The following is a 26,901-nucleotide window of genomic DNA, read 5'->3' on the forward strand; positions in this document are numbered from 1 at the left end:
TGTTGAGAATGTCTGTTATGCTTTTTTGGGGATACAGTTCAAGTTATAACTCACTGCCTCTGTGCTCTTAGTTCAAATCCTCATGACACAGAATGTGACTGACTCTAGCCAGGCAACTCTGTCATCATGAGACCTGGACCCACCCAGGCCAATCAGCAGCAGCCAGGGGAGGGTCCAGGAGGCAGAGCCAGGATGCCCGTCGCATGCTGCCAGCAGGAATGGAAAGGACGAAGGGAGGTTATATTAGGATGGGAAATTAAGTGGAGCATGAGAAAAGTTGGTGGACGGCCCTGGGATATATCCTACAAGCTCATCCTTGCTTTCTTCTTGGCAACTTTGCTGGGAGGTATGATGAGCTCATGTTATATCCCTGGAGGAGGAGAGAGTTTAGGTTGGTTTCTTAGCACTGCAGTTGGCAGGGAAAGCTGAATAATTCAGCCATATTTCTGCGGATGCTGTAATGAGAGTGTTCTGGCCCAGCATAGCTCTTCTAAGATTCATCAATGCTGGTTTTCTTTGAAGGGAATTAAGGTACTGACTGATCCTCATGTTTTATGGTGAAACATCATTCATTGTGCTGGCTGTGTGGTCAGCCATTTTCTTTTGTGCCCAGGGAACTGATCCTGTGGCTCTGAGTAGTCCTGTGCACTATGAGAATAAATAAACACCTTGCTGTGTGTCTCTACTACACCCAACATACATTCCTCAGTCTCCCACAGCAGATTCCCCTAATGCATACAGAAAATTTTTTTTCAACTTTTTCCTGGCAAACCAGACCCCAATAGTTTAATGGCCAGTGAGTGGCATGTTTGTCCAATAACCTTTAATGAATAAATCCATGATCACACATTTTCTTAGCTGTATTAGTCTATTTTCTGTAGCTGTAACAAAATACCCAAGGTTGGATACTTATAAAGAAAAGAAGTTTGCTTAGCATACAGCCTCACCCATCTGTTCTCTGGTGAGAACCCTGTAGGCTGAATGACAACATGGGAGAGAAACGGAAAGGGAACTGACCAATGACAAAAGTGGGGTCCAGGTGTGTGGTGTGGCCTCCATTTACAGTCTACTCTTGTAAGAACTAACTTCGCGAGAAAGACCAGCAGTGATCTCTTCCAGGAGTGAGGCCCCCATGGCCTAAGGATTCCCACAGGACCTAATACTGCCACAGACCAGGCTTCCAGTCCATGGGACCTGGGAGGGACCCAGCACACCCACAGCAAAGCCCTGACAGTGCTTCTGATCCTGTGGTCATTCTGCAGTTCTGCTGGCAAAACTGCATTTGCTTACACAGCACTGTGTTATGCTTACAGTGTATTGTGCAGGGTTCTTCAGTTCTATTGTTTCTCGGTCAGACTCACCACAGATGGCTTACACCTTCCGGAAGCTCCTCAGTGTTCCATGTTCCAGTGGAATTGTTCCATTTCCTATTACTGATGTGCATTTCTTCTTGCTTGATTTGGTAGAATTTATTTATTGATTTGTGTGTGTGTGTGTGTGTGTATGTGTGTGTGTGTGTGCAGGCAGAGGTAGATGTGTGTGCCCCACTATTTTGAAGAGGATGCCCTGGAACTCAGTGTGCCTTACTGATAAGTCAAGAACAAAGCTTACCTCTTTGGTATGCACTGACTCTGCTGCTTGTGTCCTGCCTTGCAACTGTAACAGAGTGGCTTGTGCTTGTTAGTTTTGGCCTTAGATGTTGGAGGTTTTTGTCTCTTTCATGAGACGTTTTGTTTCAACAGTGGGACATCACAGACAGCCCCTGGGGAAAAATGTGGTATGCATTCTTGACAGTTGATCTTTTCATCTCTTTTTAATCAGTCCCTTTCTGATTAATACTAGTTCCAAGAAGAAAACTAGTTTCTCTTGTTAGATAGAACCAAAAGAAAGCACAGCTTCTCTTTTCAATAAAGCATCACGTGTTGCTCGCTTGGGTAGATTTCTCCAAGCGAGGACATCTTGGACTACTTTGTATATGAAAATGAAGAGATGTTTCCTTAGCAAGTGGGATGTAAGTATTTAGACAATGTCTGTGTCTCCCAGTCATCAGTAACTTTTGTCTGGAGCTAACAACTTGATACGGCTGTTAAAAATCCAATGCAATCTTTACTTGCAGGAGGCAAGGCACACTATAGTTAGGGACAGCTTGCTCCATTTAGGGCATGGTTCTTATTCTGACTTATACCTGGATGTGCCCTGGAAGCCTCACGCACTCATCGGTGGGGCTTCGGGAGGGGACTGGATCACGAGGTGTGATGCTCACTCTCAGATTTGTCCTCTGATGAGCTTAGAGCTTCGTGTGACGCTGGTCGGTGGAGCCCGGCTAGGAGCTGAGTGAGTGGGGCCACGGCCTGGGGCCATCTCCATCCCCAGTCCTCCCTCCGCTCTCTCTGCTCCCTCTTCTCCATGCTGTGAGCATCTCTCCTCTGCCAGGCCCCTCTGCCCTGCCTTCTGCCTTGAAACCAGCAGACCACGGGCTGAAAAAGAGCCAAAACAAACCTCCGCTTCCTTAAATTGTGGGTTTTGGGAATTTTTTCCTACCAATGAGAAAATGACTAAGACAGCATTGGGACTTTTTAAAAATCTCGATAATGTGCTGCAGAAGCAATAGTCTGTAAACTCCACCTAACCGATGCAACCTTGGCCTTTTCCCAGAAAGCGTCTCCATTCTGCTCACAACACTCTCTCCCTCTCTCCCTGCAGAGGCAGTCACTTCCCTGACATTTTATCGTGATCATTTCCTTGCATCTCTTCATGGTTTATCACCTGTGTGCTCATCTACACACCAAGAATTTTAAAAATATGTATTTCAAACTCCGCTTAATCTTAGGACTCCTCTTCTCTCCTCTATTTCCTTATTATCCACTGAGGGATTGAAGATTGCATTCTCCTGTTGGAAGTCAGTGTGGTCCGTCACCAATCTGAGTCCTTGTCCCCCTTCAGAATCACAGAAGCAATAACAAGACTGAATATCAACTGGTCCCAAGGCAGAGGTTTGTTCTTGGCTAGGGAATCGGAGAAGCTGGGGATAGGCTCACAGATCAGCTTCTCCACTTGAACAAAGGCTGAGTGAGGATTCTTTAGGGTGAGGGGAAGACTTCAGGTAGGAAGGTGAGGAGGATTTATTCATAACTCTTTGGGGGAGGGGAAGGCCCACGTCAGAGAGGAAACCATCTTCCCTTACGGGGTGTTGAGTACAAAGCTCACTGGGCAACATATGACAGTGGCATGGTAATGAGTCTTGGGGCGAAGAACAGGTCAACATGGCATCTTTTGCGTCTATAACCGATTTCCCCAGTTCTAACTGCTTCCTGTTTTGCAGCAGTGGCCAGGTCCTGGATGCCTGAGTGGCTTGTCTGCTGCAAATGCTGGTCAGCTGAAAGGATTGCCTTTCCCAGGGCTAGAAAGAGTGTTTGCCTGGTCACAGTGTCTCTATCCTGCAGATTCTCTGCAAATTGGCAGGTGAATCTTGACCTCCCTAGCAACCCCCAAAGGTGTCCATGTCAAAAATCCTGGAGCCTGTGATACAGCACCTTCCAGGGCAAAGACTTATAGCAGATTCTATTGAATCAGTGCCCTTGACATTGGGGCAATTGTCCTTCCTGGATGATTCATGTGGACCCAGTGTGGTTGCCAGGATCCTCGCACTGAGGGAGGGAGAAGGAGTGATAGATAGAAGCCGGTCTGTAGCAAGAGCCAAGGTGGAGGCCACAGACAGGAGCCGAGGTCTGAGAGAAGGTTGTGGAGCTGGAAAACAGGAAACAGATCCTACAGATCCTATCAGAGTGGCCATGGCTCTGATCTGAGCTCTACACAATCCATTTCAGTCTTCTAATCTGTTGTACGGTAGTGGAGTAAAGTACATCACGGGTTCATAGAATTTGCAGCAGCTATAGGAAGAGGATCAGTCCCTCTGGCCAGATGTAGGTGTGGTGTGCCCTTAGCAGGCAGCAGGAGGGCTGGTCTTCCGGTGCTGTGGCCCAGGCCCAGGACTGTACCTGGATCTGTACCTGATTCTCCAAGATCGCACAAAGGCCACACTCGGTTTCCTCCATTCTCCGTTCACGTATTCCTGCAAGGCTCCTGGAAGAGGTGTTTCCATGCTGCGTCCTCATGCAGGAAAAATGGTGCCTGTTCAGCTTCCTCCCCTCTCTGGACTTCCTAGTCCTGCAGAGAAAAGATGCCTCTCAGTCATGTTCTACACAGGCAGGATTCACAAAGGGTTCAGTCTATTTCCGGCACAATCCTTCTCTGAAGCCCAAATTATCACACTTCTGACCTGAGTCTCTGGTGCCGTCCAGCAGTCCTTGAGTCCAGGAAGTCCTTGGTGTCCACAGAGCCACAGTATCCCTGCTTCATTGCTGCTGTCTCTGCCACAAGCCTGGAGTCAGATTCATCTGAGAAGTCCTGGCTTCTTATAGCAAGAAGTGATTTCAAAGCCATAATCAGGACTCTAAGCATGACAAAATTGTTTCTATCTAGGACTCTGTATTCTAATACAGTGTTTAATTGAGTACATATGAAAAAAATAACTATTCAAATTTTATTTCTCATTAAAGTGATAATTAGCATTCTCTCAATAGAAATAAAATACAATGTATTTCCATTTACCTAAAGAATGATGTTGAATCAATTTATATTACTGAGCTAGTAAAATCTTCTCCAATTTTTAACAGTGTGGTTTTGATAGTCCGTGCACACCACTAGGTGTGGAAAGAGCTTTTCACTAACACGTTTACCTTATCAGTGGTCTCCACCTACGGACGAGTGTGGGCTTCTTCAGGATGATTCTAAGCACGGAGTCCCTGCCCCAGTCCTCTTGGCTTCCTGTCTTTCATACTGGTTAAAGTCCAAGCCCTATTATTCAGCTACTCTCCTCTCTCCTTTGACTTCATTTTTAAAACCACTTAATTTGCCAGTGTTGACTCTCAAAGTCCACACAGTTCGCATCTTGCTGTCATCTGATCTCAGTCTTTGTGTCTGACAGATGGGAAGCCAAAGCCAGTGCTCACTACCTGGGCAGAGCAGTTCTGTGTGCTGGGGCTCACTGACCGCTGCTGTGACCTGAGGATGAAGTGGTGAAATCAGCGCATCGGCATGGGGTGGCAGGGGCAGGGGAGACATGGTTATTTCACTGCCCTGGCCGCATCCACTTGGAGCTGTCTCCAAATCCTCCCCTGCCCCATTAACTCAACCTGCACCCCTTTCCAAGTCCAGCAGCCTCCTCCCAAGTTGTAAGCAGGTGTTGCTCACTTCTGTCCCGGGAGATGTGTCATCCTGCTTGGTGTGGAAAGCTCCTGTGCCAAGCCAGGACACAGCTGCACTGTGATCTCTCACTTGCATTTAAATCATGCTCTAGCCTACAGCCTCACGTCCTGCGGAGAAGGAAGGACTTGCATTCTCTGAGTGCCCCGCAGGGAGTCAGCAGCCTGCTGACACTGTGAGTCCAGAGTGCAAGGGATGAGTGTGCTGGGAAGGCCACGTGGAGCTCTCTATTACAAAGTGACCCAGGGGAGCTGGGTTAGTCGGGCACAGGAGCCCTGGGAGGGGAGACTTCCATGCCCATATAGTCGCTTGTGCACAGGCTCCGAGGTGGCACTAGGGTGCAGTGGCATGGACTGGTGACCTCTGATGCTGGGGGATGGACAGGGGAACAAGCAGACACTTCCTGAAGGGCTGTGGCGCAGGAAGTCATGTCCACTGGCATTGGAATGGTGGAGGCAGGAGGTGCTCACTGCTCTAGACAAGCCCTCACGGCCATGAGGCCTTTTGATAGTAAGACGGGGCCTCACTGAGTCTCTGTGTGGCTCAGGCTGAGCTCAGATTTGCCGTCCTCCTCCCTCACTTTCATGGAGTGCTGGGATTACAGGCCTGTGGCACTGTGCCCTGCCGGAACCTCACCTTTAACAGCAAATAATCGTTTTCAGTGGGTTAGCACACATTTGCAGAAGGGGCACTATTTATATAATTTACATTTTATCCCAGGAATGCAGTAGCAAATTAAATTGTCTTCAGGATCAGGGTCTTGCAGGAAAACATAACAGTGGCATTTTCACTTGTATTCTGCAAGGCACTGTGCAAATAATTAGGGTCCCAAAGTGTTTGCTAATAACACATTAGGTGGGAAAATGATGCTCTTTCAAAGAATCCCTGCACTAATGAAGTTGTCTTTTGCTTATAACTTCAAGGATAAATTTCCTCTTATCATTTAAGTCATGAGTACCGTGAAGAATAATCTAAATGAGATTTAAAAACCACTCTTATTTGCTAAAAGACAGCCCAACCCCCCGACCTTCCTCTGCTCCAGGAGACTGACGAGGTCTCAGCAGGACCCTGGCCATCTCCTGCTGGCCCTGGAAGGACCGCAGGAGTCCTGGTCTGAGGCTGCCGTGTTCTTCTCTACCACGTGGTGTCTCAGAGCCTGGGCAGGGGCTGCAGCCTCTGCACTTCAGGTCTCCCCCAGGGGTCCGGTTGCATTAACTGCCAGGGTCTCGGTGGTGCCTCTCCACATTCTCATCCTTGGTGAAGGCACTGTGCTCGCCCTGCACACTGCCGGTCCCTTCTCTGTGAGCCAGTAGTTCAGCCTTCCTGTCTCCCTGGGCTGCCTCCTCGGGTAGTTCACTGGCTCGAAACTGCCCTTCAGAACTTGGAGTACAGGGAGCCCTGACCTGTGGGCACAGGCGACGCTTACCTGCACATCTCTCTGGATGCTGACTGTGCACATCCTTGTCCAGCTCTCTGAGAGACTCTTGAAGCTGGCACTGGCTTCTGCTACATCCCAGCCCTGGCAGCCAGGAGCACGGCTTGTTTCGTGGGCGAGGAGGCAGTCATACTGACGCTCCTGCACAGGGGTGTAATCCTTAGTCTTGGCGTGGGGATCTCTGCCACGGAGGAGACACATCCCATTGCCAGTGTCAGGCCTCCATGGGGGCAGCCAAAGACACCTTTGGGATTGCTGGGCCGTGACTACATCGGTCCTCATGCCGTCTGCCTTCATGAGCTGCTCTAAAGGCACCAGGTTACATCCTGGGCGGACACAGCTGAACAGCTGCCTTCTTGGGACTCACTGTGGAGCCAAGCAGGCTGGTGATGATGCCCTGAACTTGCTCCTGGAAAAGGGGCCGTTAGATTGTGACCGATGACCCCAGTGTTACTGACGCTTTAGGGCTGGGGGATCTACTGGGTCCCCCAACTTAAATATATCAGTCACTTAGAAATGCAGATGCACTCACTCTCCAGTTAATAAACGAGAGCTGTCAGACCAGATGAACAACAAAACTAAAATGCAGTCCGCTTACAGTGTGCATGAGCATCAGAACCGAATAGCACGAAGTCTGTATAACAAGATCCAGATATTAAAATCTATGACATTTTACTGGGTAAGGTTAAGGAAGCTATCAGTGTTTCTGCACTGATCTACAGGTTCAGCGCAATGCTATCCCATTTAGGTCCCTTTAGAGAAAACTGATTTTCATGATGGTAACTTTAAAAAGACGAAGCTACATCAAGTTTGGCAAAATGTGTGCAGACTGCCTGTGTCGTAGGCCCTGCTCTGCCAGTCCGCCAAACTGCGTCACACGTGCGCACCCCTGTGAGACCGAGCAGTGGGCAGACGCATCTGGCCCCCCAGAGCCCCGCCCAGCAGGGAGCGTGCTGACTCCTGCTGTATCAGCGAGGGGCAATCTGGGCTCCGAGAGGACAGAGTTCCAAGAGACACGGGGCCACCAACAACTTGAAGCTCAGAGAATCTTCAGAGGTCATGATACTGGATAACTTGCCAGCTCCATGAGCTCTTTGACTCACGGGAAGTGGAAATCAGACATAGAGCCAGCAGGAGTCAGTAAAAAGAAGGAGTTTATTAGAGTCACACCAGAAATAGCAATATTCTAGCTGTAGGCAGAGGAGGCGGGAAGGGCAGAGAAGAGAGAGCAGCCCTCAGCCCTACTCTGCCAGCAGCACAGTCCCCCCTCCTGGTGTCTGTTAGAATGCAATTGAGGTTCCTGCTTACCTTTGGTCAGGATTCTGGGGCAAAATAACCTCATCCTGTCTCAGAGCCCCCTGTTTCTGTCTTAAGCAGAGAATGGGGTAAGGCAGGGTGGCACAGTCAGATCTGAGACCTCTGTCTTACCTCAAATGATGCAGTGGGGTGAGGTGGTGCAGTGGGAGTTTCCCTCCAGAGGATTGTGTTTTCTTCTCCTGGCTTTTGCTCAGCAGATCGTAGTCACCGGCTATCTCAATTAATGTCCTTTTTCCTGCCTCACGTGATGTACGATGGGCCAGCTCAACTACATGAACGTGGGTGTGCCCTGTGCATGAGTGCTTTGATCAGTGAGCTCACTCTGCGTGTGTGGACGGAACATCTTCCATGTTGGAGAACTGACCCATAGCAGGGGCAACTCCCTTCTTCGTCACTCTTACTTGTGTTCTTCTGGCTTTTATGGCTTGAGAATAAGAGGGGTTTGTGCATTTGTTACTGCAAGGTAGCAAATGTTCTCTAATTCTAGCTCCCCGACCTGAGTTAGAATCAAAGTTCCCAGAACTAATTAATGAAACTCTCCTCAGGTGTCCAGGCTGATTTACTCATAATGATGCTCTTCTCTTTTCAAGGCTGATTTCAAATATATTTCAATTGATGTCTTCAGTTAGATACGTTTTTATAAGACTACTTAATAATGTGGAAAACATGTTCATTTTATAGTAAATAATTAGCGTAAGAGCAGGTAAAGTGGTATGCAGTGTTTGCAAGAAAAAGGAAGTAAAAGAAAAACATGAATGGACAGAGGAGAGGAAGATAAGGGCCGGACAGTAACATCTCCAAATCATCAGGTCTTCAGCTTATCCGCACTGTCGCCCACTTCCTTGTGTGCTTTGTGCAAAAATGTTTACAACGTGCACAAGCATTCTTTTGTCACAAGACCTGGAATCATTTTTAAAGCCAGAGACAAAGAGGAAAAATATTCATGGCCAGTTCTATGTGTGAAAAGCAGTTTTCATTCAAGAACACTGGGTCTGCTCTTTCATTTTTTAAAATTGAAAATGTAACCTTTCACATTCATTCTCTGTGTGCATGGACTCATGCAATAACTCCTTACTTAAAAGGCTCCTGGCTTGTTTTGTTTTGCTTTTTGAGCACCCACTGTGGAAGGAACTTTGCAGAGTGGCTGGGAGCGTCAAAAGCAACAAGGCAGCTGTCGTGTGAGGAAGAGCCAAGGACGTCTGTCTCTGCGCCTTCTTCATGTGGGCAGCTCCCCTGCGTATCAGTGAGAGGGACTTGGGGAGGCAGTCTGGGGTTCCTGCAAGAAGCTGTTATCCCTACCACGCTCTGCTCTCCATTTCTGTGGTGATTTTCCACACAGGGCTACTCACAGTGTTGCCAGATAGTCCCAACATGTGGCCGGGCCCTGTCCCCAAACCCTCACACACAGCCCTTTCTAAGGCTGGCCCTGCTTCTGTCTCAGACCTAGGCAAGCTGTTATGGTTGGTTGTAAAATACCCTAAGAAGTCTCCTGCAGGAAGGTGAGGGACGGGAGACAGCTTGGGTCACCGGGGCCAGACCTGGAAGGGAATGTTCTCATCCCCAGCGCCTCCCTTGTCTTTCTTCTGCCTGGCCGCCACTAGTGAGTAGCTGTTCTTCACCAGGCTTTTTCACCACACTGTTTCCGCCTTAGAGACAGCCAACCACACACTGCGGTTAGTTACTTTCTCATCTCTTGGACCAAATACTCGATATCCACAAGTGAAAGGAGGAAAGGTTTATTCTAACTCACTGTTTGCAGAGGTTTTCAGTCCAGCCAGCCATCCCTCAGCTGGCTCTAAGGCAGGTTGGCAGCAGAGCGGGTCTGGCGGGAGAAAAACAGCCCATGGCATGGTAGGCAGAAAGGAGCAGCTAGCTTATCTTCCGTCTTTCCCTTTGTATTCCATCCAGGCTACAAGCCTGTTGGTTGGTGCTGTCCACACTCAGGACACCCAGAACAATGCTAAGCCAATCAATGGACTAATTTAGTTATATCATACCCTTGATCCGTATTCATACATCCCAGGTCCAGTCACCTCTGAATAAAGCATCTATGAATGCATAAGGCTTTGGGGGGACGTTTAGGTATGAACCATAACACATTAAACCCAGAGCCAAAATAAATCCCTCCTCCTTTAAGTTGGCGTCATCTAATTTGTTCTAGCAATGGTAGTGACTGATGCAAAAGGTGTGAATCCTGCATTTCCCAGAAACAAAGTACGTGGTGACCCTCTTTTGAGGTAGTCTTCTTCTAAGAAAGAGGCACCAGTAACACGTGAGAACTCTTCTGGATAGGAGAACACAGACCTGACACAGTGGGGACACTTTAGCAGTGGTCCGTCCCTCAGCTTTCCATGGGTAGCTAGTCCTGGCTGTTCACCCGTATTCACAGCTCCTAACCTCACATTGGCCAGTGGGCTGGCAGGCTCATGGCCCAGCCCTGCCAGGTCTGTGTCCTAGTACCCGGCAGCAGCCTGCTGGCTTCCTTTATCTTGGTTCCTGTACCCCTGAAACTATGTTGTGTTATGTATGCTATAGAACAGAACATGCATTACTTTCATTTACATTTTATTTTCATTTACATTTGGGGAAACCACTTTGCTCGGGGAATCAGAGGCAATATTCTGGAAGCTTCTACCCCGCAGAGAAAGGCCTCTTCCCCCCACCTCCACCACGTCTCTGAGTGTAGCTGGTGGGGAGCACTGCACTGGACACCTGTACCGCACACAGAGGGCAGCGTTGCCTTGGGACGTTCAGTCTCACAGCCTTTTCTCCAGCAGACACAGTGCAAAGAGCGCACGCAGGTGTTGCATGCCTGGCCGCTGAAGGCTCTGATTTCATTTGATCCTTCCGAGCCAGCCACCCTGTGCCCCAGCTGGGGCTCCTTTGCAGCTTGGTGACAGGAAGCTCCTGCCACAGGGTCAAGGAACAGGCTGTCTGGGTAGTGCTCTCCACCACAGAGTAGCCCCACAGGCCTGAGAAATTGGTGTGTGAAATGCGCCACATTTTCTTTGCTCTGATGTGGTTGCGGCCCATCAGGGATGGGCTTTGCTTTACGGCCTCACCAGGTCTCTATCTCTGCACCAAGCTGAAAGTTTTGGTGTGACAAAGGGCTTTAGACACAGAAGGTAAATGTGTGTTTCCCTTTAGGCTGGAGGAGGAAGGCCCTGTGTTCCTCTCAGGGTTGTCATTTGAAATGAACCTGAGGTTGCTTCTGAAACCAGCCACCTCCCTGTGAACTTGCATTTCTCTCACCCCATGGCCAGCCCTGACTGGCTGGGGTACCCAATGCCAGTTCCTGGTGGCCAGGGCAAGCTGCGTTTCCATCCTCCTCATGCTGGTGTAGACTCAAGGGTCTGCTCCTGAAAGCAGCTCTCACATGAGCCATGAGCCATGTGCAGAAAGGGCTCCCTGGGTCCCTCAATGGGTGGGCAGTGTCCTCTGCACCTGAAGCCTCATGGGGGTTCCCAGCATGGATGGCAGAGTCAGCGACCCTCTTGCCATGACAGCCTGTGACACTGCTCAGGACTCCCCTGGAGAACCTGCATGCTGACCTGAAGTTCCTCTTTATGCACAGTTCCTCATATTCGGTTAACAAAGCCAAAAACAGCTTTGGTGTCTTTTCACTCTAAGGAAAATGAATAGACTGGATCAGGGCCTCTGGGACTGAGACAGCCTCTTTCTATCTATTATCTATCATCTATCTATCATCTATCTATCTATCTATCTATCTATCTATCTATCTATCTATCTATCTTTCTATCTATCTATCTTTCTATCTATCTGATATGCCGGTATATAACAATACCCATTCCAAACCATATTCCAAATTCCAACCACATTCCAAGAGCATCCTAGTTACTTAGCTATCTTGAAATATAATTGCATTGGGTTTATCATGAACACATGAGCCTTCAATTAGGGATTCCTGACATTTAGCTTTCGGTAGGCTCTGTTCTGCCCGCACTGGTGCCGGGTTGCAGGAGCAGGAGGGGAGGTGTAGTTCTCACGCACGCTGGACTGGGCTCCTTCACCCACACAAGTTGGTGAAGGAGAGTGACCTGGGGACCTGCGGTAGGTGGTGAGGAGTAACCCTGCCCTGGGTGTTTGGAGAGTGTGTCTGGAGACAGGGAGAAAGTGAGGGAATGGGGAGGCACCTGCGATGGAGCCAGGGGGGCTGTGGGACAGACACAGTTCCATAAGCGGGACAGGGGGGCAGGCATGCAGAGGCACTGAGGGCTTCTCCATTATCAGCTATATCCGCTGCCCTCAGGGCCATCCGGGTGGGAGGGGCTGCTTCCCACCTGAGTTCAGGGGAGTCTGACCTAGTGTCCAAAGTCACCCCAGGAACCCACTCTAGACCCTGATGGCTTCCATTCTGCCCACCTCTGAGGTCCCGTGTGGGGCTGAGCCCTCAGGGGACTCTCCTTTTATACAAGTGGGGCTGGCCCAGGAGGAGAGGTTGGCTTTATTTAGCTACAAAAGGAATGAGAAGTTTTTCTGATTCTGCACCAAGAAACTCAATGCAGATCATCAGGGTCACCGGTTCAACAGCCTCCTGGGTTTGTGCAGTCTGGGATTCCCCTCTCTCTAGGCTGGGCCAACACTGCTTCTGCCAGGACCCCAAGAGTTGAGCTTTGTGGTCCTGTACTGGAACTTAATGCAAATGGCCACAGCTGAGCATTTCCAGAAGGCTGTAAGTGCAGCGGGGTCCATCACACGCTGAGCTTTCTCACCTGCTGTTCTCTGCCTTGCCCATTGTCAAGCCCTGGTCCCCCTGGGGCAGACAATAGGCTGCATCTGGGCTGGTGGGAAGGGTTTGCAACCCTTTGTCATTGCTGACAGAGAAAGTGATGCCTTAGCTTCGAATGGTCGCAGTTTACCCAGTGTTTCTCTGACTGCTCTCTCTGGTATGAAACTCTTCCTCATGCTTGGATCCAGAATCATCCTTCGTGATGATTTATAGTTCAGGTCTAAAAATAAATGATCAATGAACAAAAGCTGGTCCCAGTTTTAGGGTCAAGGGCAGAATCCTTTAAAATGTACATGTTTTTGATTGCTTGTGATTGATAAATAAGGCTCAGGGTGCTGAACTCTTTGGAAAGTGGTATTTGCTAAATTATCACCTTTACCTTAGGAAGCTGGGCTTTCTGCCTTTCACATCAATATTTACAATAAGAACAGATCTTGGAAAGAGAATGAATCAGCAGATGAAGCCCAGAAAGCTGGGAGATTTTACAGTGAAGTTTATTTTGAGAATTTGGGTTATTTTCCTTTGTGAGGATAATTCAACCCATCTTTCTTCCATCTTTTTTGTATGCACACAGAATTTTGTTAAATGGCATTTTGGTAGATTGCCAACTTCAAATGTGATTAGAAAATGATTGTTCTGAATTATAATCAGCAAAACACCCTCTCTTGTGCAAAACGTCAGGTACATGTGAAGGAGTTGCTGATGGCCAGAAAGCATTGCTTACAGTGATTAGTCATCCTGCTTTCGCTCTGGGCTGAGGTCCATAGGGGCAGTGGGTGTCACTGCCCCTGCATGGCTTCCACCTCCCACTCCCACCTTTCTGCTCCCTCTTTAGACTCCAGGACCGAGAAGGCAGCAATCAGGGAGACACAGACAGTTGCAGACTTTCCTGTCTCCACGGGGTGACTCAGATTCCTCTGGCTCATTGGAACCCTGTTAGTCCCGCCCAGTAGGCTTAGTCTATGTGTCCTTCTAGCCAAGGAGCGCAGAAGCATGGTGACATCTGGGGAGGATGAGCAGTCGGTTGTTTTTCCTGAAATAGAAGCACAGCAGTCCCTGGGTGGAGTGACATCTCTGTGCTGTCACAGTAGTCAGGACATGCTGGGTGCAGAGCTGCATATCTGCAGGCAGCCCTCTGAGAGGTGAAGGTGGATACTGCCTAGGGGATCCTAGGGCCCTTTGGGAATGCTGGCGTGAAGCCAGGAGACAGCCCAGGTGCCAGTGCCCTGGGGACAGGCTCAGTGAGGGAATGGTTCACAGCCCTGCTTGCTACAGCCTGCACTCAAGGGCTGGTGATGCTCTACTTGGGGAAACTCTGTGGGCCGTTCCCAACTTCAGGACTTTCCAAGGCTTCCACAACCCCTTTGTGGCCGTGGTTCATCCCACATGGCAACTGCAGAGCATTTCCTCATAACTGGTTCATGTGCTAACCTCATCTTAGGATAATCTACCTCCCAGGACCCAGCTCAGAACAGTGAATGGGCCTCATGGGGTCCCTCTGGGAACCTGCCCTTCACCTGCCCTTCACCTCTTCCCAGCTGTAGCTTTGTGACATTTACAGAACGCTCATCCCATTGTACCACTCCTTACTTGGCATTATTTGCGGATTTACCTTTTTTCCTAGAAACAAACAAGGACCCCCTTCACACCACTAATGAGTGGTTTCCAAACCAAATTTGTCATCCAAACTAGAAGAGAGAACAAAAATAGCTTCTGCAATGTTTGAAATGTTTATTTTCTGAATTACAAATTAATTTCATTGTATTGATGGACTGCTAAAATGATTCTGCTAAAAACTACCTAAAACATGAAAATATGTATGTCAAACATTTAATCTTCATATTGCCAATCTGAACATAAAAATAAGATGAAAGATTATTTTGGTACATATTTATAATCTATCAGCTAGTTAGAATATTTACTTCTAACATTAGGTCATCGGTATTTTTTGGTACCTTTCCCAAGAATGTAGTTTTAATAAGGTCTTAGTTTCTGTAACATTTTCAAAAGCCTCTTGCGTAATACTTCACAAAGTTGATTTCATGATTAATAAATTTGAAGTTACTGATGTCTGTAATTGACTTACCTATGTGTATTAGGCAGCTTTCCTGTTGGGGGAACCTAATACCTGACAACCACAACTTAAGGGAAGAGAAGTTTAATTTGGCTCACATTTTAAGAGGACTCAGTTCGTGGTCAGCTGGCTGCAAGGCAAGGACACCATGTGGAGGGGACGTGGTGCAGCAAAGCAGGGCAGCAGTGTGGGAAAGGAAGGGAAGAAGGGCCAGATAGAGTTCCCCAGGTCAGGCACCTCCGTGACCTCCCAGACACACTGAAGGATGTGCCCCACCAGAACCCTGGGCAGTGCCCGGGCCAACCGAGCTTGACAGTCACAATATACACTGGCGTTTTAAATTGAGAGACTATTCTTCTGACAAGGAGCGACATACCTAGTAAAACAGAGCAAATTCTTCAACAAGAGAGAGAGACTTCCAAATTCTAGCTTTTAAATTGACATACTGAGATGCCATAAGCCAAATATCTTCGTGGTTCTTGACTTTTGACTCTGTTCAGAGTGTTATGTTTGATAACTACTTTTACAAACTAAAATTTTTAAATAAATTGCTACTATTTATGAATGTTTTAAATGCTGTGAAAAATCATGTCTCCTCAATCTATTGCATTCTGGTGCCAAATGTGGACTTAGGCAAGTAAAAGTGGGAATTTCCCCAAACATCTTTCATGGAAGCAGAGACATCAAATTTCAGAACTAAAACTTGGACACCATATAAACTCTCACCCTGCAAATCATTTGTTTGTTTACTCTTTTAGATTAAATCTCATGGTTTTCCTATTCGATGGCCTTTGTTTTACATCATTGAAATTTGCTTTGAACTTGAAAATCTGAGATTTTCTTTTTCTGAATTACTGGATACTTAGGTTTGGAGTTTTCTAGTTTTGTTCAGAGAGCTTCAAAACATTCACTCTGTGTTCAAGAGTGATTTACAATCATAGCTATTACAAGTGTAAACCTTTTGTAAAAGCTTATACTGATATATATCATATGTAAGGGGGATATGTTTTATACACAGCTTGATCTTGATGAATTTTAAAAATTAATATATCCTTGTAATCAAGACCATGATAAAGATTTAGGGCATTTCCAGACTCCTCCCACTGAAGCTCCTACAGTGGCTATTATTGACCTCTGCCCACCTCCATGGTGGCAAGACAGTGGCCCCCAAGGATGCTGTCTCCTAATCTATGGAAACTTGAATATATTTGACTACAGGGCAAGGAGGGGTTAGCATAACAGGTGGGGTTAACATGGCAGATCAACTGACCCCAAATAGGGAGATTACCCCACTATCCTGGTTGGCCTGAGGGGAAACAGTGTGGTCACCCAGGTCTTTGCATACAGGAGTCAGAGGAAGACTCAGAGATAGGGTGAGGCCTTGTGAGAAAGACTCAGACAGCTGTCACTGGCTTTGAAGGTGGGGAAGGGACCTGGAGCCTTAAAACATCAGCAGTTTTCAAACCTAGAAGAAGAAAACACTTTCTCTCCTAAGGGCTCTGGCAAGGAGTGGGTACCTTGATGGTATTCACTTTTAGCCAAGGAAAACCACTTTGGATTTCTGGCTTCATAAGACTAGAAGAGAAGGAATTTTGGTATTTTAAGCCTCTAATTTTGTGACAATGCATTACAGCAACAGTAGAAAATGAAGAAGTCCCAAATATTAAATTTATCAGTTTTGCCTTCATGTTGATGTCTAACTTGAAGTGAAATGTACAACTCACGAGAGAAGTTTTGTTTGGATTTGTTCAGGGTACATGGGTCTGTGTGACCAGCACCCCAGTGAGACATGGAATAGCCCCTCCTCCCCCCAAGAAAGTCCCTTGGTGTTGCTCCCCAGGTAAGCTTGCCCTGTCCCCAAGGGTGGCCACTGTTCTCCTTTCCATCCCTGCCATCGAGCTTCATGTAGATGGAATCATAAATCATAAGTAAGTGCTCTTTTATATCTGGCACCTTTTGCTTGGTGTAATCTTTTATCCAATCATCCGTTGGTGGATGTTGGCTGGTTCCCAGTTTTGGTCTATAGTGAATAAAACTGCTATGAATATTATTTTACACGTCATTTTCTGGGTACATCTTTTCATTTCTCTCAGATGCATGCCTTGCAATGGTGTGGCTGAGTTGTATGATAACATAATACTTAACTTTACAGGAAAGTGCCAATCCGCTTCCAAAGTGTGCTGTGCTGCACTCCTCCTGCGCTGTGTGAGATCCGATTTCCCCAAATTCTTGATAACACTTGGTGCCATCTGTTGCGTGCCATGCATTGTGATGGGTGTGGAGTGGAAAGTCCTGTGACCAGAGACACTGTGCCCCTTTCCGTGTGTTTGTTGGCCAGCAAGCATGCATTCTTTTTTTTTTAAATGAGGTTATGTATGAGATACATAATACTTAGATTCACTTTGGGGAATTAGTGCATATATTGCTCATTTTGATCCCTTTGCCTAGTGAGTTGTCTTTTAAATCTTTATTTTGAAGCAACGCATTTACTAATACATCATAGACATACATAATGATCACAATCATTAGGGGAATTGTATGTGATATATCTTGCTTCATCTTTTTTTCCATTCCCACCCTTTAATCCTCCTCTCCTTACATAGAAAAGCTTTGTTTGCATTTGTTTCCCTTCTATTTTCTTTTCTTGTCCTTTCTTCCTGTTTCCCCTCTCCCCTCCTTTTTCACCTTCTCATTTGAAAAAAAAGTCTTTTAAAACTTTTGCTACCTTTTAGGAGTTTGGTTTTGTCATCGATATCCTGGATTCACAAAAATGCTCTGTACCCACGTCTACTTCAGACATAGCGCGTCTGTAGTGCCTGACTCTTCCGGGTCTCTTGCTGCTGTACTTCTCACTGTGCCTTCCCAGACATGTGAGTTTGCTGTTTTGCTAAAGTTATCATTTAGTTTTTCTTTTCTGGCTAGGCCTTTTGTGTTCTAACAGTTATTATGAAGATGAAAGCTTGCATTTTGTTCCAGAAGCTTTATGACTTTTATTTTCTGTTCAGGTCTGTGAGCCCTTGTGGATTATCTATTATATACAGCATCCTGTAAAGGTCAGGCTTATTTTGATTTCCATAGATAGCTTGTTGTTCCTGCAGTAGCTGTTGTAGCAAAGAACTCTTCACATTTATCATCATCTTTACCCTGCAAAATATGCACTTTAGTTCTTCTCTGCCTGGCTATATATAACAACTATGTGTGTCCAACAGTAAAATTTCTATTCTGACTACCTAGCTGAATATCTCAGCTGATTTGAAGGCAGTGATGAATTTTGGGTGCCACACAATCATTGCAAGTGGAATTCTGAGGCAAAGATTCTAATTCACTAAGAATGTCTGTTGCTTTTACAATAAGGTTTTTGCTCCACTAAAATTTGCGTTGAGGTCTTATACAAAACAAATGATTTTAAGCTCAATTTTGACTCTGTTTCTGAATATATGGGAAAATTCACAGATATGCTTTATTGGTCAAAAAATTCTAGAGGCTTTTCTTTGACTTCATCAGTTACAGAAAATATCCGACTGGTATCATAATTGTGTGGCTTTCTATTTGAAGTGCCTCAAGACATTAATTTAAAACTGCATCAACTGTTTGCAAAGTTTTCTGCTCAGGAGCCAGCTTGTCAGTTCACTTTCATATGTGCACAGGGAAACGTGGAACACATTAATTTAGAAAGAAGTCATTTGATTTAAGGCCAGACTCGTTGGAGTGAAAAGCAGTCCCACCTTCTGTAGCTGATGGTTCTGGGTGACCGGCTCCAGGCAAGGTAGGCATCACAGACGCGGTCGGCGTGTGCTGACTCCCATGTGCTCTGTGATATCGCTGTGTCCCTCACGGCCACAGTGCATGGTGTATTTTGACAGGTATTTTACATGTGTAACATGAATGACGGACTTTTACAAACAGAAACAATTTTTCAATAAACGTGTACTTGAATTTTTAGCCCATTGATCCTGAAGGTGTTTAATGAAAAAGATGTCAAATAAAATAAACAAATAATTGTAATTTTTTTAGGTCAGGTGTGCCGGCGCTCGCCTATGATCTTGGCATTCTGGGATCCTGGGGCAGGAGGACTCCAACTCTGAAGCCAGCCTGGACCAGTATCTTAATGAGACCTTGTCTCAAAACTTCATAATAAAAAGAATAATTTTAAAAAAGGGGGCAGAGATGGGAACAAACATGGTAACATTCCAGAGACCTAATTATGGATGCACATAAACCACGATCTCTTTTTAAATTACATATACAAATGTAACTACACACACAAGCAGATATGAAATTATTTAGGTCAAGTGCAACAGGAACAAATGAACTCTGCAATCTCAAAGGCTTCATGTAGCACAAGCTTTTCCTACCACAGTTGCAGCTACAGCAGGCACCACAGGTCCAGGAGATAGTATGGGCTCAGCTGCACGTCGTAAGCCAGGAGCAAGGCTTGCAGGAGCCCTGGCCCTGTTCGGCTGCATCCTCTCAGCTGCTGCAGCTGGAGGGACTGCACCTGCTCCGGAGTGTGCCTTGCGCAGCCATGCAGCTCCCAGCCCATCATCCAGTCCAGAACAAGGAAGTGCAGCCCATAGATTGACGTCCGTGCTCGCCACCTTCCGGCTGCCGGCGGAGTGGACCAGTGGGAAGCGCCGTGGAGACCGCTGAGCTGGGTGTTGGCCGTCCCGGCACCTTTCCCATCAGGCCTTTCTTTGCCCAGATCAGCCGGCATCCTCTCTTCCGTGGCGACAGCTCACTCCGGGAGATCCCCTGAACCCTAGACCCTCAGAGGGCATCATGGCTTCCCGCGGTGACTACGAACTCCTTTGTCACCACCCCTGGTCGGTTACTTTAGTCCTGCCCGTGACTGTTCGTTTTGATCGAGCCTTTCCCCTGTATGCTTCGTGCTTAGGGCCCTAATGCATATTGTCCTTTTGCTTTTATAATGCAGAATAAAATCTTCCCCACTCCAGGAGAGACAGCCACAGTCCTGATAGAGCTGCGCTTCCTCTTAAGTCCAGGAGCTCTGTAACACGTGCAGTGCCCACGGCCAAGGACTCAAGGGAAGAAGGGACTCCTCAGGTGTACCTAGAACTACAAAGGGAGATTTTTTTATTCATTTTCCTGTTGGTGGAAGAAATATTCCAAAGAAAACCCGCAATGCAAAGGGGGAGAGGTTTATTTTGGCTCACAGTTTCAGTCCAGGGCAGGTCATGTGACGCACGGTGGAAGGGCCTGGCGGAGGAAAGCTGCTCACCTCAGGGCAGCCAGAAGGAAGAGGGACGACGAAGGGGCATCCGGGACCAGAATGCCCCCTTCCGATCATACCTCCAGGGAAAACCTCCAACCAGGCGCCTCCTCTAGCGGCACGTTCAGCTCTGAACTCAGCCATGGGTGAATTCATAGCTGAGTTCAGCAACCCCATGGTCCAACCACCTTCTGAACACTCAAGAATTTGGGGGTAAATTTTGCATATAAACCGTAAGATTTGAGCAATAGCGCAGTCATACCCAGTCAGAAGCAGTAAATTGGCAAGAGATGGACAGAAATCGGTGGTTCCTGTGAATTCTGAAATCGTGTTTTGCAATCAGGTTGCAAAGACCCTGCTCTGGAGGAGGGACTGCTACTATTGCTTACTTAGCTCCGGATCCCAGGCCCCAGGAGAATGTCTCCCGTTCAATCGTTCCTCTGGTTCCTGACTCCTCCTTCTGGGAAGCCCTTTGCTCTGGGTTAAATGTGAACCCTCCTCCGCAGACTCTTGCATTGAGACCTTGATCCCAATGCAGCGTTGCTCGGAGGTGGGGCCTGGAGCGTGGGGGTGCTGACCTCCCCCCAGGTCCATCCTTGATGAGTCTGTAGCTGAATGAGCTGTCAGGCTGGGGTGGTAGCTGAGGAGGTGGGTCACCACAGCTGCAGTATTAGGCCCCTAGCTCCTCCTTTCTCTCTGGCCCTTCCCCTCCTCTCTGCTTCCCAGGTTCTATGAGCTGCGTAGCTCTCCTTCTCCACGCCCTTCTACCGTGAAGCTCCTGCTTCGGAACCAGCCGCCTGACACCTCTGAAAAGTCAGCCCCTCCTCCCTTAGATTGTATCTGTCAGTTTTCTTTGTCTCAACATGGAATGCTGACCGGTATAGCGTTCTTGACTCTGTTCTGTTGGAAGAAGTCTGATTAGGCTTTGGGGACTGTGTCCACTTTGGGGGCTGCTTGGCTTTGTCAGGTCACTTCCCACCTCCCACGTGTTAGAACCTCAACTCTGAGACAGTCATATGATTTTTTTTTTTTTACCCAGTTCACAGTTCATGGAGCAACATAATTTCTGCAAAAGCATGTTTTCTGTGGACACAGTTCACACACTTCCTTTCTAGGCCATCCTAGAAAAAAATGTCTCATACAGGTTTGAACGGGCAAAGAAGACTTGAAACCATTGCAACAGGGTCCAAATTGTGCCAGTCTAGGAGAGAGCCTGAAATCCACTCCGTATACAGCAGGGACAGCTGTGGGTTCACAGGCCAGAGTTAGTGTGTGGCCAGGGGACGGAGAATGATTGAGAACAGACCAGACCCCATGGCAGGGAAGAGGAAGTGGATCAGGTGGTGAGGGTGGGAGATTCTTACCTAGCTGGCTGGGCAGATTCTTCCTAAAACTGGATTCAACACAAGTCTTTGCTATAGTGGGGCTGCAGGATTTGCAGAGGGGAGGGGGTTCTGACTACAGCACGGTTGGGACAGCTAGGTCGTTACCTCTTTATCTATGCCCAGTGCTCTTCTGATGGAAGCTTCTCTGACATTTTTTTGTTTTGTTTTGTTTTATTTTTAGCAGGGATTGAACTCGGGACCTTGTGCTTGCAGGGCAGGTGGTGGCACCACTGAGCTAAATCCCTGGCCCTTCTCTGAGGTTTTATTAGATTTCTATCTTTTAATGCCTTTGAAAGCACTGCTTGCTCCTCTTTGGAGTCTAGAGATAATCAGGTTGCCCGACATTTCAAGAGCTCGAGTTCTGAGCCCCTCCGCCCTTCTTTGTCTGCACCTGTGGTTGTCAGTGCTTTGCTGCACTTGGTCTTTCTTGCAGCACCTACCTGATGCTGAGTCCTAACCCTCGCTGCTTTTTCAGTGTGATCTGCACCTCTCGGCTTCTGCACTCAGGCCCCTGGCTGTGCCCTGCTCTGCAGTGACGAAGTCAGCACCGTGTCTGGGGTTTGGCGTCTACCCCTCCACACTTGAGCAGCATTTTACTCATCTAGTAACACAGTGCTGCTGGGAGCAGCTGACCAACCTCACGCGCTCTTTGGCATGCAAGAGGAGTCCTACTCACTTCACATGTGTTTGTGAGGAGGTGGGAGGGTGGGCAGAAGCTGGACTGTGCTCTACCACCCAGCACATGCGTGGAGGGCACAGCACTGCATCCCCGAGGAGGGGTCACAGCAGCAGAAGAGAGAGGTGGGGCTTGTGCACCCGCTCTGGGCTGCCGCAGCCTAGGACTGACACCTGCTTGGGGCAGCAAAGGCGACATGGCCGAGCATCAGTGGGGTCCTGGGCTGCGGCCGATAAAGAAACCCTTGGCACTTGGCGCACAGCCACACATCTGACAGCATGGATTTCAAAAAGTTTACAAATAAATCATTGTGAATAAGTGTGCATATCACAAACACATACACATTCACTCTCTGGAAATAGTATGGAAAAACCTTATTCAATCAGTTTTATGCTTTCCTTATTTCATACTTAAGAATGATTCATTTTTGCACAGATGGCTGCACAGCCTTCTGCCATTCTGAGTGCCCTTCTGAGGACTTTGTCCCTCTCTCTGCCCTTACCAGGTGCTGAGCCTCACAGCCCTGCCCAGGCCATGGAATGAGGCCAGCCCCGGGACGTGCGGTGGGGAGAGAAGCTTCGGAAATGAGGCTCAGCACCTGCAAAGGGTCAGGGTGCCCGGGTTTCATCTGTCTGCTTCCCCGGAAGGCTCAGTCTCCACACTCCCTGCCATGTCTGGATGTGTGTGTCCCCAGAAACCCAAATCCCCGATGTAGTGGCAGGAGGGTGAGGGGCTTTGGGATTTGATACACCATGGGAGGGGAGCGTATGTGTTGGGATTGATATCCTCATAATAACTGATCCCCCAACACCCCATCTCTCAACTGTGTAAGGATGAGAACAGAAGACACCAACCTACCAGCCAGGAGGAAGAGCTCCACTGGATACTGGCCCTTCTGTATCTCCATCCTTGAACTTCCAGGGAACCAGAAAGTGATAAGTTCCTTTAAGTTCCCAGATCCTTGCTAGTTACCTCACAGCAGCAAGGATGAGCTAAGACACTTGCCTTGGGAGTGGCCTCTCTCAGAACCCAGCTACCATGCTTTGAGAAGCCCAAGCCACAAACAGGTAACTATCAACAGGCCTAGCTGGGCTCCACGCAGGTGAGGAATCTTGCAGATCATTCTAGCTCTTGGCTGTTGGAGTCATCTCCAGGTCTCAAGTGCTCCTGGCTAAGGGCCCAGACTTCACGGATCCCTCCTGCTGGGTCCAAGCAGGTTCCTGAGGCACACCCTCCGGGAGCAGGGCGACCGCTGGCCATCTCATCCTCCTGCATGTTGGGGGCTCAAGGTGAACTGGAAGGATGGAGCAACATTAGCAATGGACAGGAGCCTCGCAGGAGAGAGATGGTGCTGTTGGAACTAGGAGGTCCCTGGAGCCCAGGCGTTAAAGGCTGGTCCTCCGCTTGGCACCACTGGATGGGGGAACTATTAGAAGGGAGATGGTTCCCGGGGGTGCCCGTGAAAGGGACAATGGGAGCCCACCCCTTCCTGTCACTCTTCACTTCCTGACTACCCTGAAGTGACCAGGCCTCCTTCACCTCCTGCTCCTGCACCATCCACAGGCCCAGAGTCAAGGCTAAGGACCATAGAACAAAACCACTGCAACTGTCAGCCGAAAGCCTTCCAGTTGTTAATTCACTGCAGCGTTTGTCATGGCAAAATGACATCAGACTGATGCAGATGGTGTCTTGTGCTTTAAAACATTTTTAGTATATTTAAGCAACTCTGACATTAGAATACCCCTTAGATATGACAAAATATAGTAACACATGAAAATGACAAGAGTTTAGATGAAAATCTAAGGGACAGAGCTCCTTATATATTTTTACTTACAGCAGCATACATTATGTGACTTTGCAAATATACATACTGTTCTCACAAGTGGGTTTTACCTGTATTACATGATAAGAAATAGCTGTATGTGCCTTGTCCTGGAGGCGTCTTTCTGAAGTCTTCTGGGATCTGTAACGGAAAGTGCTGTCTCCTAGCTGCTGCTGTCTCCCTGGCTGTGGCTGTGTGAAAACCCATTCCCAGTGCCACAGTTATGTGTCAACTGCATCCCTGTGCTGGGAGCCACATGGTCACCATGGCACACATTGTGTCCACTGCCCAGCATGGGCACCCTGCAGGGACACTTGGCCAACAAACGGAAGCAGCTGTGCAGCTCGTAGTCAGCTGGGGTTCACTGGAGGATCAGATTAGATAGGAAAATGTGTGCTAGGCAGTGGATTTACAAGGTGGGTTTCCAATGGCCATCTGCAGAGTAAGGCTGGAAGAGAGCACAAGCACTGCCTGCCAGCTAGAGAGCTGAGGACCCAGTTGGAAGTGAAAAGCCCAGGGCGCACTGCGGAGTCCAGTGTGAGTCTGCATCAGAAACTGGAGGGTCTGTGCTGGGCCCTGGAAACAGATGCTCAAAGGCAGCAGTGAGGACTGGAGCGCCCCAGAGAGGCAGAGAGCAAGCTCCCTTCTGTCCCTTTTCATTCTGTCCAGGCTACAAGCCTATGGGTTGGTGCCACCCATGCCCAGGGTGGGTCTTTCCTCTTCAGTAAAAACCATCTAGACACACCCACAGCTGTGCTACACTAACCTAAGGGGCATTTCCTAGTCAAGCTGACACCACAGCTGCCACAGCTAGAGTCTTGGAAGGGGCCATGCAGGAGAACACAAGGAGGCCTGATAGCAGTGGCTTTCCTCTGGTTACCAAGGACAGCGTGACACCAGGAAGGTCACTCCAGGAGGCCTGAGGGCTCTGCCACTGGCGCACCATCCCCAGGCTGAAGGAGGAGCATGGTGGCTGGATGCCAAGGAGGCTGGGGCTGAGCATCGAGGAGGCAGAGGAGACGTGGGCTGGCACAGTCCGGGAGGACTTCTGGAGTGACGTGGCAGACCAGTGTTCATGAAGTCATTCTGAAGCAACCAAGACATCCTGGAGGTACGTGGATAAACCGATTGTGGAACATCCAGACAATTGATCATTAATTGGGGCTAAAAAACTGAGATTTACAGTGTCTTGAAAAGGTGAGATGAACATTTTATCACTGAGTGAAGGAAGCCAATCTGAGAAGGCCATATGCTGTATGGTTCCAATTCTATGGCATCCTACAAACAAGGAAGCCATGGAGACAGTGAAGATAACCTCCGGTTGTCAGCGGTGGGGAGGAGTGAACAGGTGGCCACAGGTACTCCTCAGGCCGTGGACTCTTCTGAAGGGGACAGTGGTGGACAGGAGTCCACGGCATGTCCTGCACCAAGAGGACCGTCACGTAGACCTTGGGCCCTGGTGATAGGAGGTGTCCATGCAGGTTCATCCATTGTGATAAACATTGGCTGTGGGGGAGGCCGGGCATGTGCAGGGCAGGGAGTGTGACACCTCCATAACATCACACATGCTTTCCATGAACCTAAACTGCTCTGAAAGATTAAAGTCTGTGTAAAATAAAAGTTAAAGAAAGAAAATAATCCTTCTGAATGGAATTGAAGGTGAAGCATGAAGGCAAGGGGTGAGGTTGACCCAGCCCAGACCAGAGATCTGTGCAGACCCAGCCTGGAGGGGCTCCTTCCTCCCCACCCGGGTGCCTGCCCCCTGCACCCTGCCATTTCAGACTGTTTGCTCCATGTCCTTGTGCCCAGAAGACGGAATGTGTAGGAGCAGGAGGGGGAGTGGCTAATTCCAGGCAGGGAATCCCCGAGGAGAGGGAAAGCTGGACACAGGCTGGCCTGTGGTCCGCCCCTGGAGGAGGAGGGCAGGGACATTCCCGCACAGAGATATCCCATGCCTGTGTCTCTCATTCCCAGCGATCCTCCATCTATCATCCTGAGGCCAGGAGACAGACAGACAACAGCAGGTCGAACAGGGACCTGGATAAACTAGAATAAACCTGGAGAGAAATAGAACAGAAAGGGGAAGAGCTCCTAGTGCCCGGGGGAGCTAGAGGGCAGGGAAGTAGGGGAAATCCACTCAATCAGAGGCCTCTCTAAAAAATAGCCACCCAAAGACAAAGGGCTGAGGTAAACTGAGATCCACCCTGGGAAGCCCGGGGTGTAAGGTAAATCTACTTTGGCGTAGGAGGGGACGGAGCCAGGCCATGACACCGCTGTGCTGGAGAAGCAAAGCCGTTTTCCTGTTCCTGCGGTTGTCCATCGCTGCCTGGTGGGTGGGGCTGGACTCCTGTCACACATTCCTAGGGGGGCACCTTCACCCAGCCCTCTGTGGGGATCATCTTACCGTGATGGTTTCCCGGTTCTGTGCCTTTTCCCACAGACATCAGTTTCATTCACTCATTCACTCGTGTCCTCCAGAACCAGGATTCCAGAGCTGGAAGACTGTACCTGACCTCAGGCCTTTTGGGTGCCATTCGGGGTTCTGAAGCTCTGAACTCAGGGCCTTATTTCTCTATCAGTGCAGCTGGATCCTCCTTTGTTGCAAGGCATCGGCTCAGGGCATCAAAAATAGATGTGCAAATGTGCACGTGAGACCACACAGGGGCCCTCTGCTCTCTTCCTGAATAGGTACGGCGGGATGCCTGTCTAATGTGTCCGGATTATGAGGAAATTTAATCTGGGCCTTGTGAATATACGGGGCTTTGTGATGACAGTGAGGATGGAATATTCCAGCACTTTGTGTTTCCAAGGTCTTAGCTCTCCCGAGCTGGGAGATTTGTTCTGTGTGTGGCTGCTCCCTCTCCGCTACCCTCTCCGAAGTATCCACAGGAGAGCCCGGAGCCGAGTGCGGGGAGATGGGCAGAGTACACATCACCCGTGCGGTGCG

The sequence above is a fragment of the Fukomys damarensis genome, unplaced genomic scaffold (assembly GCF_012274545.1).
Source record: "Fukomys damarensis isolate Sample0158 unplaced genomic scaffold, DMR_v1.0_HiC HiC_scaffold_1, whole genome shotgun sequence".
In the NCBI taxonomy this organism is placed as follows: Eukaryota; Metazoa; Chordata; class Mammalia; order Rodentia; family Bathyergidae; genus Fukomys; species Fukomys damarensis.